The sequence below is a fragment of the Arachis hypogaea genome, chromosome 11, assembly GCF_003086295.3.
Source record: "Arachis hypogaea cultivar Tifrunner chromosome 11, arahy.Tifrunner.gnm2.J5K5, whole genome shotgun sequence".
NCBI lineage: Eukaryota > Viridiplantae > Streptophyta > Magnoliopsida > Fabales > Fabaceae > Arachis > Arachis hypogaea.
In genome coordinates this window covers 5,739,253-5,760,228 of record NC_092046.1, presented here as the reverse complement: position 1 = coordinate 5,760,228, position 20,976 = coordinate 5,739,253, and the positions used below count along the sequence as shown (strand labels likewise).

Sequence of the window (20,976 nt, the reverse complement as noted above, 5' to 3'; positions counted from 1 at the left end):
ATAGATTTTAGGGGTTTGTACTTGTGACAAACAAATTTTTGCATGAAAGGATTATTGTTGGTTTAGAGACTATACTTCAACGAGATTTCATTTGTGAAATTCTAAACCATCAAAAATCCATTCGTCAAAATGGCACCGTTGCCGGGGATCGAACCCGGGTCACCCGCGTGACAGGCGGGAATACTCACCACTATACTACAACGACAGAGAGTTAAGCCATTTCTGGGCTAGCTCTAGACCCCAGGCCCAACCCCATCTGCGCGAGCGCACGCATCGCGCCAGCGCGCCATTTCACTAATTCGTCAATGTACGCGGACGCGCACTTGCCGCGCGCGCGTCCTTGCGTGGTGCCACCAAACTAGGCCATGGACTAGAGAGTTGGGCGTGCCTCAAGCCCATTCTAAGCCTAAGGCCCAATCTCATGTACGCGTGCGCGCATGGTACGCGCACGCGCCCCTGCCTCATATGCCACCCCACGTTAGCGCGCACTGTACGCTCACGCGTGGATCTCCATCCCCCTCAATTCACGCGGACGCGTATATGCCGCGTGCGCGCAAACCTCGTGGCGCGACTCCCAGGCCATTCTCCAGAGAGTTAGGCCTGAGTTGGGCCAACTCTAAGCCCCTGGCCCAACTCCATGCACGCGTGCGCGCACGGTACGCGCACGCGTCCTTTCCTCTTTCTGCTCATCCCCGCTTAAGCGCGTTGTACGCGCACGCGTAGGGTCCACATTCTCTCAATGGGCGCGGACGCGCAAGGTGCGCGCGCGTGCCAATTCAAAAATAGGGATAACCCTAGCTCGCGAAGCACACTGCGCAGTCGCGCACCCCAACCTCCAACCTCATCTTCTTCTTCTCCTCGCCCCAACTGTCATCGCAGCAGCAACACCGGCCGCCGCCGCGCCATCTTCACCGTCGGCGACTCGCCCCCCCTCATCATCACCTTCTCTTCCCCCTCTCACCACCACCCATTCTCTCTCTCTCTCACTCCTCTCTTCCTCTTCCCGGCCGAACTCCCACCGCGCCACCGTCTTCGCCTCCGCGCCACCATCACCGCCTTTCTCTCTCTCTCTTCCCTTCTCTCTTACTCCTCTGACCGACTCACCCTCTCACCATCGCCGTCCCTCCACCCTTCAGTTTCTCGAACCACCGCGCCACCGTTCACGGCGGTGCCAATCTGTCTCTGCTGCCCTATCGTCGTTCCCCCCTTTTCCATTTTCAGTTTTCCCGGCTCCCAGGTTCCTGCTCCATTTCTGCTATCTCTGTTTCTATTTTCCCTTTTTATTTGTTCAATTATGTTACTTCCTAGAATTTCATGTTAATTAGCTAAATTCCAATTTTGCATGTTAGGTTAGATAGAAATAATTGCGGTTAGGTAGCTAGGGCTGGATAGAGGATTCTAGGCCTGATAAGTGCTCCGTATGTGCTTACTCGCTGTCTGTTTCTCTGAATGTTGTATGCTGATTTTGGATTGTTTTTATGCATTCCTTGTCGACTGAATGTCATACAACCACTACTTTGCCTAATTGATGTTGTTCTCCATGCCAATTATGCTATTTTGCTATCCGGGAACGTCCAATTTTAAGCCGGAATGCTGCCCGATTTTCAAAGAAATTAGTTTCATTTTGATCTTTATTTCAGTTTTGGGCATAATCTCCGTTTCCTTTTTGACTTCTCGGATTTGCAAAATCATCGTGAACATAAACCACAACTTTTCTTTTCATTACGCATAAATATCATCATATCACTCGCCTACTTTTCTAACTTACTAACTCCTTTCACCTTTCCACTTCCACTCACCTTTAACCATCTTTAACAAATTCCTTCAACTATATGATGATATTATTGCCTGGTGAATGTGAGTTGTTGACTTTAATGAAGCTTGCAATTTTTGGTTTACTTGTTCACTTTTGCATATTCATTGCAACATCATGATTGTTCTTTGTCTGTTATGACCTGACCATTTTTTTTTGTTACATGCTAAATGTTTTATATATTCTATCACCTTTTTTAGGATGACGGATAAAGGCAAAGCCATAGCCACCGCCTCCAAGAAGAGAAAACACTCTACCCCCTCCATTCCTTCCATCTACAAGAACTATGCTAGGAATCCATTGCAGGACGAGGATAAAGAGAATCAGCAGTTGCCTTCTACCAATCCTGGCAAATTCCCCAATCTCTACTGTGAGCTTCGGTTCTCTAGATATCGAACCACGAAGCTAAATATTGAGAAGAAGTTGCTCCTACCTAATGATGTGAGACGGCGCATTAATGGTCGGATCCTTGAGTTAGGTATTGACTTTGTTGACCGGGATTTGGGTGACATTAATATATCTTGGGTGAAGGAATTCTACTGCAACTTCTTCCGTCCGACCTTGGATTCAGTTCAGCTGAGGGGTAGAGAGATTATGCTCACCGAGGCCGCCATTGGGGAGGCATTACATTGCCGACACATCCCGCATGACCAGTGTGCCCATCATCAGGCTGAGATAGCCATCCATACCATGACTTTTGATTATGAGGCGCTTCGGCGCGTGATTGGGATACCGGAGGCTTCATGGGTTATGGATGCGAGCAACACCAAGCCAAAGGGGATGTTATTCACTCATTTGACTAGGGAGGCCAGGACTTGGCAGATGATCTTCACCCACTACGTCCTGCCTACCACCCACTTTTCTGAGGTCCCCATGGAGATGCTTCTGCTGATCGGGTGTGTTATGGAATGGAAGGATGTCTCCTTCCCTAGACTTATCCGACAGTGCATGTGGCGGGCGCATATTCGTGGCCTACTTCCGTTTCCTACATTGGTCACGAGTATGGCAGCCTTGGCTGATGTCCCGTGGTCAGATGATGATGTGCGACCACCACCAGCTGATGCAGATGACAGGGAGATTACTATCCCCTGGGGTGTTTGGGTGCACGAGAAGCCACCTGCTAGCCGCCGCTCTCGGGCTAGGGCTGTCATAGGGACACCTTCACCACCAGCCCCTGCAGCTGGCCCATCCTCTTCTACAGCCGCAGCTCCTTCACCATCTACAGACCCTCCAGCAGCACCTGAGCCTACCTATCTCCTGGTCCAGCGTCTCTTCCGGTTCTTAGAGCGAGAGCGACACCATGTCAGACGCCGTTTGGATCGGATGGACCAGGCCCTTATCTCTCTGGGCGTTGAGCTACCTCCGCTTCCCGATTCTCTGGCCTCCGATGAGTAGGATCATCAGGAGGAGGACGCGGAGGCACCAGCTCAGCAGGATGCCCCTGACACTACAGAGCCAGCACACATGGAGGCACCACCTCAGACACAGGAGACTCAGCCGGTCCCACAGCCACAGTTAGAGCCAGAGCCTATCGTTGTACCTCCCACTGATCCTCCGGTTTAGCATCGAGGACGATGCTTGGTTTTAAGTGTGGGGAGGGCACCGGTAGCATTATTTGGGAACCGGTGAACTTTTTCGGCCTAGTTATCTCATTTTGCACATCCTTGTATATATTTTGATGCATTTGCATTTCTAGTTTGCTTTGGATACTTTTATTGCTTATTTTGGATTTTAGATATTTTGATGCTTCTAGATATTATTGGATGCTTTTGGATATTTTTAGATGTTTTGGATGATAGATTCCGTACTTTTAGTTGGATTCTTTTTTTTTATACACTTTGTTTATCTTTGTTTTTAGTTCATAGTTGTGATTAGAAATCATACTTTGGATTGCAAATATTTAGTCACCCTTTTTGCATAAGAAATTGGTTGAGTGAAAAAGGAAAGGGTGAACTAAGAAAATCTTTGAACTTTTCAATCACAACAATGCTTAGTCAAACATTGAGATTTTTCAAGAAGTTTAAATATAGGGCATTAACCCAATTGATTGAAAGAGAATTTTTGAACTTGCTTGAATTTCATACCTTGTGAAGCATGTATTGAATTGAGAACACAAGCTTGTGAGACTTGAGCCTATTGATGTGGTTACATTTTATAACCACCTATTTTCCATTCTTGTGTGAAATTGTTCTCTTTCCATGATTATGACCCTTAATTTGCTTGATTCTATATATCCGTTTAATTCTTGTGTATGTGCATTTATATGATTGAGGCCATTATTTCATTTGCCACTTACCCAAATAGCCAACCTTTTACTCTCCATTGTTAGCCAATTTTGAGCCTATGCTTAACCAACTCATCCTTATTTTAGCTCATTACAAGCCCAAGGCGGAAAACCAATGAAAAGTCCTTGTTTGGATCCTTGATTGGCTTAGGCTAGTGAGAGTGTTTTATTATTCAAAGTTGGTGAGGCTTGGGAACATTGGATGGGATAAAAAGGGGCAATACACTTTTATGTTTAGGAATTGGGCACATGTTCATGTATTGATTAAATGTAGAGACCTTATGCATTGATGTTCTCGTATTTAGTTTGAAAGAAAAAAAAAATCATACATATAAAGAAAAAAAAATGATGATGAAAAGAAAAGAAAAAAAAATTGTGTATAGGAAAAAAAAAGAAAAGCAATAAAGGGGACAAAATGCCCAAAGTGAAGCTCACTAAGAATCAATGCATAAGTGTTGAGAAATGAGAAGAAAATGCATGAGTATGTAAGAAAAAGTGAAGAATGGGTAGTTAGAATAGCTCGCATTTGTATAGGTCATTAGATAGGTTGGGTGGGAAAGTCTATGCTAATCAAAGATTCAAATCCTAGCCCACTTGACCATAAATGATCCTACCTTGACCCTAACCCCATTACAACCTAAATGAAAGACCTCATGATGAATGTATGCATGCATTGAATAAATGTTGATTGTTAGAAGAAAATCAAATTTTGGAAAACATGATTAGAAGAGAATTGAGTGAATTAACCCTTAAACACTTGAGTGAATAGAGCGGATACACATCCGGTGAGGGTTCAAAAGTTCAATCACATGTGTTCACCCACATTATCTATATTCTTGCAAGTTTGAACTCTTTTTAACAATTCAATACAATTGTGGTTTGGACTTGGTCCTTATTACTTAGCTCTTGTACTTACACATGCTCTCTTGGGAATTGATTTGTTTGAACTAAGCATTTCCAATTGCTTTAGATAGTTGCATTTAGATAGGACTCATATAGTTTAGTTGCATTCAATAAATGCCATACCCCTTAGTTCCTTCTTATTTTAGCATGAGGACATGCTAAGGCTTAAGTGTGGGGAGGTTGACAAACCCCAATTTGACGGTTTGTTTTGCATTGAATTTAGAACATTTTGATAACCTTTTGTCACATTTAGCCTAAGAATTAGCATGGTTTTGTTATCTCTTCCATAATTGTGCTTAAGTGTAAAAACATGCTTTTTAAGCCTTATTTTGGTGAATTCTAGTTTCTATTTGATTCCATAAGATGCCTTGATGTGTTTGCTAGTAACCTCAGGTTGAAATAGGCTAGGCATGGATCAGAGGAAGCAAGGAAGGAAGCATACAAGTGGAGAGAAGCATAAAAAGTCAAAGAAGCAAAGTCAGCCATGCACGCGCACGCGCACAAGGCGCTCGCGCGCACATTGCAGAATCGACCAGGGACGCACACGCGTACCATGCGCGCACGCGCCGATGCTGGCACATGACCTCATTAATGCAACACGTGCCTGGCGATTTGAGAGGGTTTCTGAACCCATTTTTGGCGCCAAATTGCTAAGGGAAAGGAAAAAAAGGATGAAGGATTAAGGGGAAGGCATCATCATCATCATTATCACTTAGGATTTTGATGACTTGAAACTAATCACTTTTTAGTGAGTGTAGTTTTGAGAGTTAGTTTCTAGAGAGAGAAGCTCTCACTTCTCTCTAGAATTAGGATTAGGATTAGGTTTAGTTCTTAGGTCTAGATTTAGATTCATGTTCTTCTACTTCTATCTCTCAATTCCTCGTAGTTACCTTCAATCTTTTTCTATTCCTTTGATTGTAATTTCCTCTATGTTGTTCTTATGTTTTGTTGTAGATCTACTATTGTTCATTCCATTTTCTTTCAATTCAATAAGAGGTAATTCATAATAAATGTGCTTTCTTTGCTTTTCTATTGTTGATCTCTTGCTTTTGTAGTTGTAGATTCCTTCAATACTTGCAATTAATAATGTTTACTTCTATTGCACTCTATGTGTTTGTTGAAATGCTTCTTTTAGTTTTAGTGTAGATTTTGTTCCTCTTGGCTATGGTAGAGTAATTAGTGACTCTTGAGTTATCTAATTCCTTTGATTGATTGATAATTAGAAGTTGTTAATTGATTTGAATGCCTCTAAAACTCGCCATTCCTTAGGAGTTGATTAGGACTTGAGGAATCAAATTGATTCATCCACTTGACTTTCCTTTACTTAGTAAGGGTTAACTAAGTGGTAGCAATGAACAATTCTCATCACAATTGAGAAGGATAACTAGGATAGGACTTCTAGTTCTCATACCTTGTCAAGAGCCTTTTTTATAGTTGTTAGTTTATTTTCATTGCCATTTACTTTTCATGCTTCTTATCCAAAACCCCAAAATAACTCATAACCAATAACAAGACACTTCATTGTAATTCCTAGGGAGAACGACCCGAGGTCCAATACTTCGGTTTATAGATTTTAGGGGTTTGTACTTGTGACAAACAAATTTTTGCATGAAAGGATTATTGTTGGTTTAGAGACTATACTTCAACGAGATTTCATTTGTGAAATTCTAAACCATCAAAAATCCATTCGTCAAAGGTCAGTATCCCTTCTGGTTAACTTTGGAGGGAGAACGCCACATCCCGACTTACTGGAGCTTTGGGGCCGAGGCCAATGCATTCACAAAAGTGACTTACAAATGCCTGACCCCACAGAATAAAAAGGTTGCCAATGTACTATTGGCTATTTTTGGCAAAAATAACGTTAACCCACACCTTCTTATGGGTGATCCCGAGATGGGTATGGGTTACATAGATGAGTAGTCGGCTGGTCGTAGCTTCCTGATTTCTAATGCTCAACTTATTTATTTATTTAGCATCCCACTTAACGAGCTCTTATGTGTTTCCTTGTTTCAGTGTCAATGGCTGGCAAACAGGTCAGACTTGACAACTGGTTTTCGATGTTCCTCCCTGGGGACAGCGATGATAGCTCCACCACACATGCCAATGAGGCGCCGCATTCCCCTGTTGCTGAAGTATAATCCCAACCTCCCCAAGGGGAGGTGGTCGGTACAAGAACCGGTCCGATCCCCCGGCCAGAGGTCGAGGAAAGGGGGCGGGACCCAAGGTCGTCGTCGTTGATAATCTGAGGAAAAGGAAACCGACCTCGAGCCTTGAGGGAGTTCTCACCGTAATGGAGAAGAACTTTGATGCCGGAAACTTTATTGACTCCCAACTCCTACCCGGCACAGAGGACTTCTTTCATGGTGGGGATCTTGCCTCCCAAGCCAAGTGGGTGTATCGCACCTTGCTCCGGGCTGCCACCATAGCAAGGAAAGCGGAGAAGTTAAAAATCAAAGTGAAGTTACTGCAGGCGCAGCTGGCTACTTCTGAAGAAAAGGTGAAGACTTCTGATGTGACAGTTGCCCGATTTACCAAGCGAGAGCTTACTCTGAAGGGTCAACTCAACGTTGCTCAAGGTCGGGTGAAGGAGTTGGAGAAGGAGCGCGACAATGCTGTCTCGTTGGCAAATGCCGCTAAGGTTGAGGTTGCCGAACTGAAGAAGAAAAACAAGGAGACTGTGAAGCATGCCCGGAATTCCATTGGGGCCACCGAGGAGGCGATTAAAGCGCAGGTGAAGCTGTTGGCTCCCGACTTTGATGTCTCGCCCGTTAGCGCCTTCAAGACCATCAAGGATGGTAAGATTGTCGACCTCTCGAAGAAGTGAAATGTAAAGACTTGTGGATTTTGTATTATCTCTTTTGCCGTTGTGGCTTTGTGTTATGTACTTTGAACTAGTAGTTTGTAGTTTTATGTAAAACAATTTACCGTTTTGTCAAATGCTGACAACAAACGAAGCCAACCAGTGGCTTTTATGTTTAAGCATTTGGATTATGGCCATATTTTCGTAGCTGTTCAGTGTGGTGCTTCACGATTTTGATGGCTCCCGGGGTGATCAGTCCCATGATGCCGCAATCTTATCGAACTGACCGGTTAAAATAACTGAATGATGTATTAAAGGCAGTAAGTCAGAAATAAGAAAGAAATGATTAAAATTCAACAAAGCGTAAAATTCAACAAAGTGTAATTAGAGCATGCTGAGTTCATGAACTAAACAAACAAGGTAAGTAAATAATGGCAAGTGAACATGAAACGAGATGGGTGTTACTAAATCGGGGTACCGGCTGGCCGCCGGGTCCGCTGAGGCTTCTAAGAGTAGAATCTTTTTAAGTTCCCTACGTTCCACGTTCTGGGTTCCTCCTTTCTGTCCAGTCGCTCTAGCTTATATGCTCCGATGCCGACTACTTTTTTTACCCGGTATGGGCCTTCTCAGTTGGCTGCTAGCTTCCCTTCTCCGGGGGTCTGCAGGCCAACGTGCGTCGTAGGATCAGGTCGTTTGGTTCAAAACTCCTTTTTAGAACTTTGATGTTGTACCACAGGGCTATTCTCTGCTTTAACGCCGTTTCTGACAAGTGGGTCATCTCCCTGGTCTCGTCAACCAGATCCTTCTCCACTGCTTCCTTGACTCCGTCAAGGAGTAGTCGTGGGCTCGGTTCTCCCACTTTCACAGGGATCACTGCATCGACCCCGTAGGTAAGCCGAAAAGGCGTATCCCCGGTGGAGGATTGTGGTGTCATCCTGTAGGACCATAAAACTGATGTGAGTTCGTCTGCCCATGCTCCCTTCTTCTAGTCAAGTCGTTTCTTAAGGCCTTGGAGGATGACTTTACTTGCTGCTTTCGCTTGGCCATTGGTCTGCGGGTGCTCTACTGACGAGAACCTTTGTTTTATCCCTAGGCCGATAAGGAACTCACCAAATTTCTTGTCTGCAAACTGTGCCCCATTATCCGATATCACGACCTCCGGGATTCCAAACCGGGAGATCACTTGCCGCCACATGAATTTTTGGCAATTTGCTGACGATATGCTGGCCAGGACCTTCGTCTCAACCCACTTGGTGTAGTAGTCAATGGTCACGATAAGGTATTTGATCTGTCCGAGGCCTACCGGGAAGTGCCCCAGAAGGTCAACCCCCCACTGGCTGAAAGGTCGGGGGCCAAAAGCAAACTCAATTCTATTGCTGAGGTCCTATAGAAGTTGGCATTTTCCTGGCACTTTTTGCATCTTTTCATGAATTCTTGGGAGTCCGCCATCATCGAGGGCCAATAGTAACCAGCCATGACGAGCTTCCGGGCTAAAGCCTTTCCACCGATGTGGTGGCCGCAGCACCCCTCATGGACTTCTCTTAAGACATAGTCCCTTTGGTCGGGGCATAGGCATTTCAACAGGGGTTGGTTTAGTCCCCTCTTGAATAGTTGGCCCTGTACTATCACGTACTTGGCCGCTTCCCTCCTCACCACCTTCGAAGCCTTCTCATCCTCAGGGAGTGTCCCCTTCTCCAAGAAGTCGGTAATTGGATCCATCCATGAGGGGATGTCGGCTGCTTGGGTTATATGTAAAGTGACCATTGGTTCCTTTACTAGTCCTTGGATTAGGGATCAGTTTTCTGTGCCCGGTTTCATGCTCGCCAACTTTGACAGGAGGTCAGCTCGGGTATTTCTTTCTCTTGGAACGTGCTGCACCACGACCTCGTCAAATTCTTCAGTCAAATTTTTTACCCTTTCCAAGTATTTTTGCAGCAAGGAGTCCCTGGCTTGATATGTTCCATTGATTTGGGACGTGACGACTTGGAAGTCGCTGTTTACCTCCACTTTGGTCGCCCCGACTTCTTTTGCTAAGAGCAGGCCACCAATGAGGGCTTCATATTTTGCTTGGTTGTTAGAGACCTAGAACTCGAACTTGATGGAAAGCTCATATACCATTCTGGTCGGGCCTTCTAGGATTATCCCTGCTACCCCGAACGTTTGGTTGGAAGCTCCGTCCACATGGAGTTTCCACTGCGTGTTCGGGATCTCGTGAGGGTCGTTTCTCGCCAGTTACTTCCACCAGGAAATCAGCCATTGCCTGGGCTTTAATTGCGTGTCTGGGCTCATATTGCAGATCATATTGAGATAGCTCGACTGCCCAAGTCATCATTCATCCAGCCAGGTCCGGTTTTTGCAAGACTTGGCGGATCGCCTGATCCGTTCTGACGATTACCCGATGTCCTTGGAACTATTGCCGCAACCTTTGGGACGAGGTCAAGAGCGCATATGCTAGCTTTTCAAATTTACTTTATCTTAACTCTGCCCCTTGCAGTGCTTTGCTAACAAAGTAGATCGGCTGTTGGATTTTTCCCTCCTCTTGTACCAAAATGGCTGCCAAGGCTTCATCCGTTACTTCCAAGTACAGAAACAGCGTCTCACCATCCTTGTGCTTGCCGAGAACTGGGGGTGCCGAGAGTATGCTTTTGAAGTGGTTGAAAGCCTCTTTGCATGCTGGAGTCCACTCAAAAGCTATTCCTTTTTTCATCAAGCTAAAGAATGGAAGGGCTTTGGCCGCCGACGCGCCGAGAAAACGGGATAGGACTGTGAGTCTTCTGGCCAACCTCTGCACGTCCTTGATGCATCCCGGGCTCGTCATTCGCAAAATTGCCTCGTACTTCTCAGGGTTGGCTTCAACTCCCCTCTGGGTTATCATGAAACCCAGGAACTTCCCGGTCTTTATGGCAAAAGCGCACTTGAGGGGGTTAAGCCTCATATTGTGTCGTCAAAAGGACGCAAACACAGTCTTTAGGTTACCAACTAGGTCTTTCGATTGGTTGGTCTTTACCAGGATGTCATCCACGTACACCTCTACCAACTTCCCGGTAAGGTCGCTGAAAACTTTGCTCATCAACCTTTGATAAGTCGCTCCCGCATTCTTTAAAACGAATGGCATTACCCTGTAGCAGTAAGTGCCACCTGGCGTTATAAAGGCCGTTTTTTCTTCGTCTAGCCGGTGCATCGGTATCTGGTTATAACCAGAGTATGCGTCCATGAAACTCAGAAAACAATATCCCGCGGCCGCGTTCACTAAAACATCAATGTTGGGGAGGGGAAACGAGTCCTTAGGTCCGAGTAGTCTACACACATCCTCCACTTCCCGTTGGCCTTCTTAACCAGTACTACGTTCGACAGCCAGGTCGAGTAGTCTAGTTCCCGGATGAATCTTGCTTCTAACAAGCTGGTTGTCTGCTTGGCCACCTCGTTGGCTCTCTCCTGGGACATCTTCTTTTGTCTTTGGGCTACGGGCTTTGCATCTGCCTTCACGGCCAGGTGATGTGATATGAACTGGAGGTCGATCCCGGCATGTCGGCTGGTGTCCAAGCAAACAAGTCTCCATTTGCTCAAATCATCTCTATCAAAGGCTCTTTCAGGTTGTGGGGGAGGTTTCTATTCACGAAAGTGAACTTGTCCTCCGAATCCCTAACCCTAAACTTTTCCAGATCTCCTTCAGGCTTTGGTCTCGGTTTGTCATCAATCCTAGCGTCCAAATTGGCTAGGAAGACCCCAGACGCTTCCTTTGACTTTTTCCTTAGGGAGAGACTGACATTGTCGCACGCGACCTCTGTTTCCAGGTCTCCCTTGATGGATCCCACCGATCCATCGTCGGCTACAAACTTCATTATCAGCAGCTTAGTACATATTACCGCATAGAACTCGTTGATTGTTTTCCTCCCCAAGATGAGGTTGTAAGCCGTAGAGCCCCTCAGAACGAAAAACTCCACCATTAGCGACCTCTTTCCTTGCCATCCTCCTATGGAGATCGGGAGGGAGACTATCCCGTCAGGTTTTATAAAATTATCTCCTAGGCCGACCACCTCGTGCTGATGAGTTTTTAAGTCAGCTCGTGGGAGCCCAGAGCGTCAAACACGTTTCGGAACATAATGTTAGAGTCGGTGCCGGTGTCAACGAGAATTCGCTTGACCAAAACTGTTTCCATTCTTGCCGTGATTACCATGGCAGGGTTCTCCGGTGTGTCGTAGAACCATTGGTCCTCCGGTCCGAATGATATCGTTGGGGTTTTCCTGAGGGAGGGTCCATGGTTAGTTGATGATATGGCCATAACCTTAGCGTCTTTCTTTGCTGCCAACTTCGATCTCGGTGCTACGTCCCTTCCGACTACGACATTCACGGCAATGAGGCTGCAGTCGTTGTCTTCTTCGGGCTCTTGCCTTGGCTTCACAACATGCTTTTGTCGTCGTCAGATCGGTCGCGCTCTCGCCTCTTGGGTTCTTTTATGAACTTTAAGAACTCCACCAGTTTGCCTTCACGAATTGCCTATTCTAAAGCGTCCTTCAAGTCAAAGCAATCTTGGATTTTATAGCCGAAACCTTTGTGGTAGTCACGGTAGAGATTCTTGTTTCTGCCAGTTCTGTCCTTGAGCTGGCGAGGCTTCGACAAGATGTCTTTGTGGCTATCTGTTGGTACACCTCAACGATCGGGGCCGTCAGAAGGGTATAGTTCATGAACTTTCCTACTTGGGGGAACGGTTTGAAGGGTTTAGTCGGCCCACCATCCTTGGAGTGCTCCTTGGGCCTTTCCCCGTTTCTAGGATGTGCGAGTAGGAAGATGGGCGGGCTGCCGTTTGTTGGCCGCCACCACTTGGTTGACCTCCTGGTCGTTGATGTACTCTCTCGCCATATTTTGAATTTCCTGCATGGTCAACACAGGTTTGGTAGTGAGGTATTTTCTGAAGTCTTCATTCAACAGCCTGTTTGTTAGACACTAGTTGGCCACTAAGTCGGTCAAGCCGTCAATCTCTAGGCATTTGTCGTTGAACCTGTCAAGATACTTCCTGGTCGATTCCCCACTTCTTCGGGTCACCCCTAGAAGGTTGATCGGGTACTTGACTTTGGAAATACGCGTGGTAAATTGTGCTAGAAAGCCACGAGTTATGTCCGTGAAAGTCGTCACGGACCCTTAAGGGAGAGCGTTGAACCATCGAATTGCCGGTCCTGCCAGGGTCACGGGAAAAGTGCGACATCTCACCTCGTCGCCCACACCCTCCAGGTTCATCCTAGCCTCAAAGGCCGTTAGGTGTTCCTGGGGGTCATGGGTTCTGTCGTATCTCATGTCCGTTGGCTTGTCGAAATGTTTCTGCAGCTGGACCTCGAGAATGGAGTGGTGAAAAGGGGTTGCTCCCATGATTATGGGGTTTCGTCGTTGATAAACCACTATTTTATGGTTTATATTGTGCTTAATTGTGCGGTTTTATCAAATCTTTACCCACTTATTCATCTGATTAGCATGCATTTATAATTCCTTCATAAAAATACTTTATGGTTGAAAACTTGCTTCCTAGAGATTTTTAATTTTGTATTTTAATTCTCCTTTATTCCATTCGATGCCATGATCTGTGTGTTAAGTGTTTCAGGCTTTATAGGGCATGAATGACTTAGAGATTAGAAAGGAAGCTTGCAAAAATGGAAGGAACACAAGAAATTGAGGAGATGACCAGCGAGAAATGACGCAGACGCATGGCTCACGCGACCGCGCAGATTGGAAACTGCACAAGTGACGCGAAGGCATGGAAGACGCGCACACGTGGCAAGGCAAAACGCCGGATGACGCGAACGCGTGAATGACGCGATCGCGTGACGTGCTCGATCTGCTGAATCTGCAGAATTCGCTGGGGGCGATTTTGGGCCCTGTTTTGACCCAGTTTTCGGCCCAGAAGAGCATATTAGAGCCAGGGAACATGCAGAGACGAGGACACAACATTTATTCCGCATAATTTTAGTTTTAGATCTGATTTTACTCCTCCTCTAGGTTTTCTCTCTACACATTCATAGTTCTTAGGATTTTGATTTTATTGCTTTTTGGATTGGGATATTGAGAAGAGTTATTACTTCCGTCAAGACTTCGTCATTCTAGTTTGTTTCCTTACTTGTCACTTACTCTTCCATGTCCTTAAATTATTCAGAGTTACTATTGGATTATTTTTAGAATTTATTAATACAAGAATTATTTTTATTTTTAATTGGTTTCCTTGATTATTATTTATCATGTCTTTCAATATTTCCCTTCCTTATTTTGCGAAATTTACATCCATAATGAGCGAGTAGTTCCATACTTGATTGGGAGATGATTGAAAGGAGAACCTTGAGTTGGAATACTCAAGAGAAAAATTGTAATTGTGTTTATTGTTGGATCGCCCTCTAGTCACTGACACTAGTCCTTCCCAAGGGAGAGGATTGGGACTTGTGAATAGAAATTGCCTTCCAACTTGCTTGACTTTCCTCTACCTAGTAAAGGATAACTTAGCAGAATAACCTTCAATTATCATTTTAATCTTGGGAGAACTCTATCAAGGATAGGGTTTCTAACTAATCTACTCCCAGTCAAGGTTTTTATTTAAATTACATAAATTCTCTGATTTAATTTCCTGTTTATCAACTCAAACCATTTTTAGAAAACTTCTGATTAATAAAATAGCACATATTTCTGCAACTCGTTGGGAGACGACCTGGGATTCATACTCCCAGTATTTTAATTCTAATTTTGTGACAACCCTTCTAAATTGATAAGCGAAATTTTAGTTGGTTGAGAAATATACTTGCAACGCAGCTCTTATAATAATTTCTTTACTCGCCAATTTCCGCTACGTCAGTCGCCTTCTCGGTCTCTCCATGCTCTCTTCTCGGTCTTCCTCCTCAGCGTGTCTCGCTAAGGACAGATTATGGGGTCTTGTCGTCTCCTCAGTATTTCCCTACTTTTCCCTTGGCCCTCAGACTCCACACGGGTCGGTGGGGACCGGGAGCCCGGTGTGCGCCTGGCGTGGTTTTTTTGGGGGCTTCTTCCTTAGGCTTCCCCTCTCCTTTGAGAAGACTTGGAACGAGGTTGACTCGGGCCGGGCTGGTAGCGCTCCCTGGCCGCCAGCTCCCTCTTAAGGTTTTGCACCCTGTGGCGTAACTCTTGCATTATTCTCGCGCTGTCGCTTCCCGTTCCTCCGAAAGGGCGTCTTTTCCGGGAACGGAAGGGAAGCTCATCCTCGCGGGAGGGAGATCTCGTGCGTTCGTGGGAAGAAGCCAAGGAGGCCACCCTACTGGTTCGGTGAGTGTTCTCCTCTACGCGCGGCTCGCCTCCCTCTTGTCCTTCCACTGGGCCCAACAGGAAATCCATTCAGGCCAGGTCCCTACAGAGGGCGCCAATGTTCGGTCGGTTGGTTCTTGAACGGGTCAGAGATGCTGTGTATACGGGGGGACAGGAGACCCGGATGCGGGTTTCTCGTGCGTGATTGGACCTCCCGAGCTGATGATGTGAAGAGGGGGGAGCCACCTGCAAAAGGGGCTCCGACGCTCAAGTCAGAATCCGTATAAGGTGGCAGGAAAAGTGAGGGTTAAGTGACGTACCTCGGAGGAAGGGTAGGACCATCCCCTTATATAGTCTGCACCTAGGGCGGGTCCCACGGGAGCAGATCCACCTTCCAGAAAACTTCCTTTTCCAGCTGTCATGTACCCCGTGGGAGGGGAGGAGGTGTCTTGGGTTCCCACCCGGTTTGGGTTTTGTATACCCGTCGGGTCGGCTGGACGGGTTGGGACATTGGACCAGTTGGGCTGGGTCAGAATATTTTTTAAAATTAAAAATGAAAAAAATATAAATATAAAAAAATTTAAATATTTTTTAATATATCAAGTTAAATTAAATTTTAATAAGAGAAAATATGGGGAGACAATGATTTTATTATACAATGTATACAATGGAAATAAAAAAGAAAAATAAAATTAAAATTAAAAATTAGATCATTAATTATTTAATTTCGAATTTTAAAATTAATAAAATTAGAATTAGCATTTAAACTCATTCACACTACTTACGGTTATTCCTAGTCTCACCATAACCTCCAATACATGTCTAAAACTTGTCATCATCTTCTCTGGTTCTCACATCACGCCGCTGCATTCCCCGCCGGCCTTACCGACACCGCCGCAGTCTCCCACCGACACCGCCTTGATGCCCTCTGCCGCTGTTTTCGCACCACTCTCCCGGCAGCCATCATCGCGGACGGCAAGTCCTACCTCCCCGTCGCGCGTCCCCAGGCTCGTCTCTCTCTCCCGTGTCGGAAGCCAACATCGAAGTCGTTTTCAACCACCGCTGTCTCTCTCTCTTTCCATACGCATTCCAATTAGTGCGTCCAACAATTGACCGTTCCATTTGTGCTTCTTCTTTGTCTTTCTTATCTTCTTTACCGCTTTTATGGGTTTGATTGCCTTGGGTAATTTACATGTGGTATGCTTCCTTCATTATCATTGCATGGAGGATATTTGGACTTTGGGATGCTTAATGACCACGGACACAACTGAGCATATTATAGGAGGATGGTTATTTTAGTAGGTATGCAGATGGTTATTTTAATTGTTATATGGATTATTATTTTGATTGGATTGAGTTTAGTTATATATAATTAAAATATGTTGGATGTTCAATTTATTAGGTATGCGGATGATTATTTTTATCATAGTATGGATGGTTATTTTTACTATGGGTGAACAACGCCGGTGGTGGCGTGTGGCAAGCCAAGTAGCAACAGTGAAGTAGGATGATTATTGATGAAGGTGGGGTGGCAGCCGGTTGGAATAGAAGAGGATATTGGAATGAAATGTTTTGATAAATTAGAGTTTGATATGGTTATTTTTTTGGAATAATTGAGTGGGTTTTTTTATTTAGATAATTTGTGAAGTGTTTTTTTTTTTATATGTATTTAGGCCAAATTCAAAGTCCATTGTACATATTGTCAAGATTTTTCATTGTCTCCCTAACGAAGTTCTTTTAATAAATATAAACACATACTAGTGTAGCAAAGAAGGAGAGAAGGCCGCTAATGGACCCTTTTGCCGTCAAACTGTCGTTGTTATTGTTGGTGAATTTCAAATTTCAAGTAAGACTTACATAATTTTAAAATAAAAAATAAATAAATAAATAAAAGAAAGTGGCCTTTAAGCCACGGTGAGAGGGAGAGGGAGAGAGAGATTTGAATATTTCATTTGAAAAGGAAAGAAAAGAAGACCGAGGATGAGAGAGAGGGTTTGTCGACGAGAAGAGAAGAAGAAAAGAGAAAAATGGTGGTGTTATTTTGATCTTATTGATTTAGTAAATTTGTTTTATTTTTTATGAAATTTTAGTATATTATTTTCTGCATAGAGATGAACATTAAAATATAACTTATTATTTGTATTGTTTTTTTCGTTTGATTAGATACCTAATTTTATGGAGGGTATATGTTGATCTATCAATTTTAATAAAGTATTTTAATTTGTTGATTGTTGAAATATTTTAGTGTTAACAGGAAGACTGATTGGAATCCATTATTTTGATAGTAAAAGATTTTAATGGACTAAGTTCTATGAGTTTTTTTTTCTCTTTTGAAAGTTTTTTTACGATAAAATTTTCGGTATTTAATTATTTAATTTCTGTCATTATATTTGTTGTTTGAATATATTTAAAGTTGTCTATTTAATTGCACAAATTATAAAAAAATTATTTTTGATACTTCTACTATTAAATTAATTTTTATTGAACTTCAATTTTTCTAACGGTTACTACTTACTACCAAAACTTATCATCAGAATATGCTTTTTCACTGTCGTTCTTGGTCTCTTCCTGTTCACCGGAGTAAAATGGTAGTTAGTTGCAGGTTTAAGGTTGGAAATGGGTGCTGTTGGAGGTTTGGAATGGGTGTGGGTGGAGTTGAAATTTGAAAACGATTTTTTTGTTTTATAATTATTTTTATTAGTGGTAATTTTTTCCAAAAACTAAGATTTGAGTAGCAAAAGATGATTTTGAAAAAAAAAGTTAAGAATTTAGATTTTAATTTTTATCAACAATTTTAAAAATTAAAATAATACTTAATTTTAAATTTTTACAAACTATAAATATAAATATATAATCCTTTTTATTTATCAACTACAAAACATGACTTCTTTACAAATTTTACTAAACTAAGGCTCAAACTATTGTATGTTATTTTTCGTAGGCGGTAGTGTAAAAATATATATAATACAAATAATTCGATTTATATATGTCTAAAGAAGGTCTTGTATTTTCCTCCATACAAGCTTAATATTCAAAAATACACTTAGGATTGAAACGATACCATGATCTTTCGTTGATCTATTGTACCACAATCACCAACAACATACACATCTTCACATCCTTTTACTCGCAACCATTCGTCGATTGCTAGTACACGTCTTTTACCCTGCACATAGAGCAAGTCTAGTTTATACAGGTCACCAGTTGATTATGATTTAAAGGCAAGGTAAAATAAAAAATACCGATATTTCATGCGCATGTTTTTTTTTTTTTAAAAGTAAGAGCTCAATATTTAAGTGGAGTATTGTAAGACAAAGTTAAAAACAATACAGGCAAAATAACTCCTATGTCATCTCCGGCATAGTCATCAATAATATGAGTTGCGTTATTTACAACACCACTCCTTAGCACATGAAAATGATTGCTCCAGACAGTCGCTAATTTCTGCTGTCCTACTGTGAAATATGTCATCATTTTGGCATAACCAAATACTCCATATAACTAAGAAGAATCCAACTAGCCAATACTTGCGCCTCTTTTTTCTCATTGGCACGGATCTCCAACTCTCAAGAAGCTCTTTCAAAGTACCAGGAACAATCAACGTCTGTCCAAACGCCGAGATCCAAGCACACCACACCTGCCAAGAGTACACACAAGTAATAAATAAATGTTGTATATTTTCAACATCTTTCTTACACAGCACGCACAACACATCATTCTGTTGTAGGATTCCCAGTCTACTTAGCCGGTCCTTTGTATTGACCCGGCCTACCAATACAAACCAAGCGAATAACTCCACTCGAGACGGAACTAGGCCTTTCCAGATCTCCTTAGTGAACTTGTATTTCAGAAGCTCCTCATCCAAAGTCTCTTCCTGCAAAACCTGCACAAATGAATTAGTAGAATAAACGCCTTCCTTATCAAATTTCCATACCACTCTATCTTGTACATCTGCTATCAGTCTAACAGATTGCAAAACAAGGAATAGTTGGTTCAATGTATCTGTCTCCCATTGTCGTAATTCTCTTCTCCATTGGAAGTGCTAAACCCACTCTAACCCATTCCAGAACCCACAATCCCCAATCACTGATCCTTTTTAGTTTGAAATCAAGAAGAGTCTCGGAAAGGGGTCTTTCAGCTTTTCCACTTGCAGCCATGTATCCTCCCAAAATCTAGTGGATCTTCCATCACCTACTTCCATAGCCAGGCCATCAATCATCTTCTGCCTTACATGTTGCTCCCTTATTTGTACTTGACATATGTCTCTCCACAGACCCCCTCTCTTTGGTAAAGTCTGAGTTGACAACAAGTGATTTGGGTCCAAGCTATTGCAGGAGCATACAATCTTCTTCCGTAGAGGACAATTGATGAGCGGATAATTTATACGCTTTTTGGCATTATTTTTAGTATGTTTTTAGTAGGATCTAGTTACTTTTAGGAATGTTTTCATTAGTTTTTATGTTAAATTTATATTTCTGGACTTTACTATGAGTTTGTGTGTTTTTCTGTGATTTCAGGTATTTTCTGGCTGAAATTGAGGGACTTGAGCAAAAATCAGATTCAGAGGTAGAAGAAGGACTGCTGATGCTGTTGGATTCTGACCTCTCTACACTCAAAGTGGATTTTCTAGAGCTACAGAACTCAAAATGGCGCGCTTCCAATTGCGTTGGAAAGTAGACATCCAGGGCTTTCCAGAAATATATAATAGTCTATACTTTGGCCAAGTTTAGACGATGCAAAAGGGCGTTGAACGCCAGTTCTATGCTGCAGTCTGGAGTTAAACGCCAGAAACACGTCACGAACCAGAGTTGAATGCCAAAAACACGTTACAACTTGGTGTTCAACTCCAGAAGAAGCCTCTGCACATGTAAACTTCAAGCTCAGCCCAAGCACACACCAAGTGGGCCCCGGAAGTGGATTTATGCATCAATTACTTACTTCTGTAAACCCTAGTAGCTAGTTTAGTATAAATAGGACTTTTTACTATTGTATTGACATCCTGAGTTACATCTTCAGATCATCTTATGATTTTTAGTTCATCTTCGGATCATCTTATGATTTTTAGTTCATCTTAGGATCATATTGATCACGTTTGGGGGCTGGCCATTCGGCCATGCCTGAACCTTCATCACTTATGTGTTTTCAACGGTAGAGTTTCTACACTCCATAGATTAAGGTGTGGAGCTCTGCTGTTCCTCATGAATTAATGCAAAGTACTACTGTTTTTCTATTCAATTCAACTTATTCCGCTTCTAAGATATTCATTCGCACTTCAATATGAATGTGATAAACGTGACAATCATCATCATTCCCCAACGAACGCGTGCCTGACAACCACTTCCGTTCCACCTTAGATTGGATGAGTATCTCTTGGATCTCTTAATCAGAATCTTCGTGGTATAAGCTAGATTAATGGCGGCATTCATGAGAGTCCGAAAAGTCTAAACCTTGTCTGTGGTATTCCGAGTAGGACTCAGGGATTGAATGACTGTGACGAGCTTCAAACTCGCGAGTGCTGGGCGTAGTGACAGACGCAAAAAGATAGTAAATCCTATTCCAGTATGATCGAGAACCTCTAGATGATTAGCCATGCAGTGACAGCACATTGGACCATTTTCACAGAGAGGATAGGATGCAACCATTGACAACGGTGATGCCTCCAGATGATTAGCCATGCAGTGACAGCGCATCGGACCATTTTCACAGAGAGGATGAAAAGTAGCCATTGACAACGGTGATGCCCTTACATAAAGCCAGCCATGGAAAGGAGTAGGATTGATTGGATGAAGACAGCAGGAAAGCAGAGGTTCAGAGGAACGAACGTACCTCTATATGCTTATCTGAAACTCCCACCAATTAATTACATAAGTATTTCTATCTTTATTTTCTGTTTATTTATTATTAATATTTTTGAAAACTCCATAA

The 20,976-nt window shown here is 43.3% G+C and overlaps 1 non-coding gene across 1 annotated transcript; it reads right to left on the bottom strand.

Annotated features, from left to right (window-relative positions):
- Positions 1–133: 133 nt before the first annotated feature.
- Positions 134–205, bottom strand: TRNAD-GUC (transfer RNA aspartic acid (anticodon GUC)). Its single transcript has one exon. It is a non-coding gene; the product is annotated as a tRNA-Asp (tRNA).
- Between the last annotated feature and the right edge of the window lie 20,771 nt (positions 206–20,976).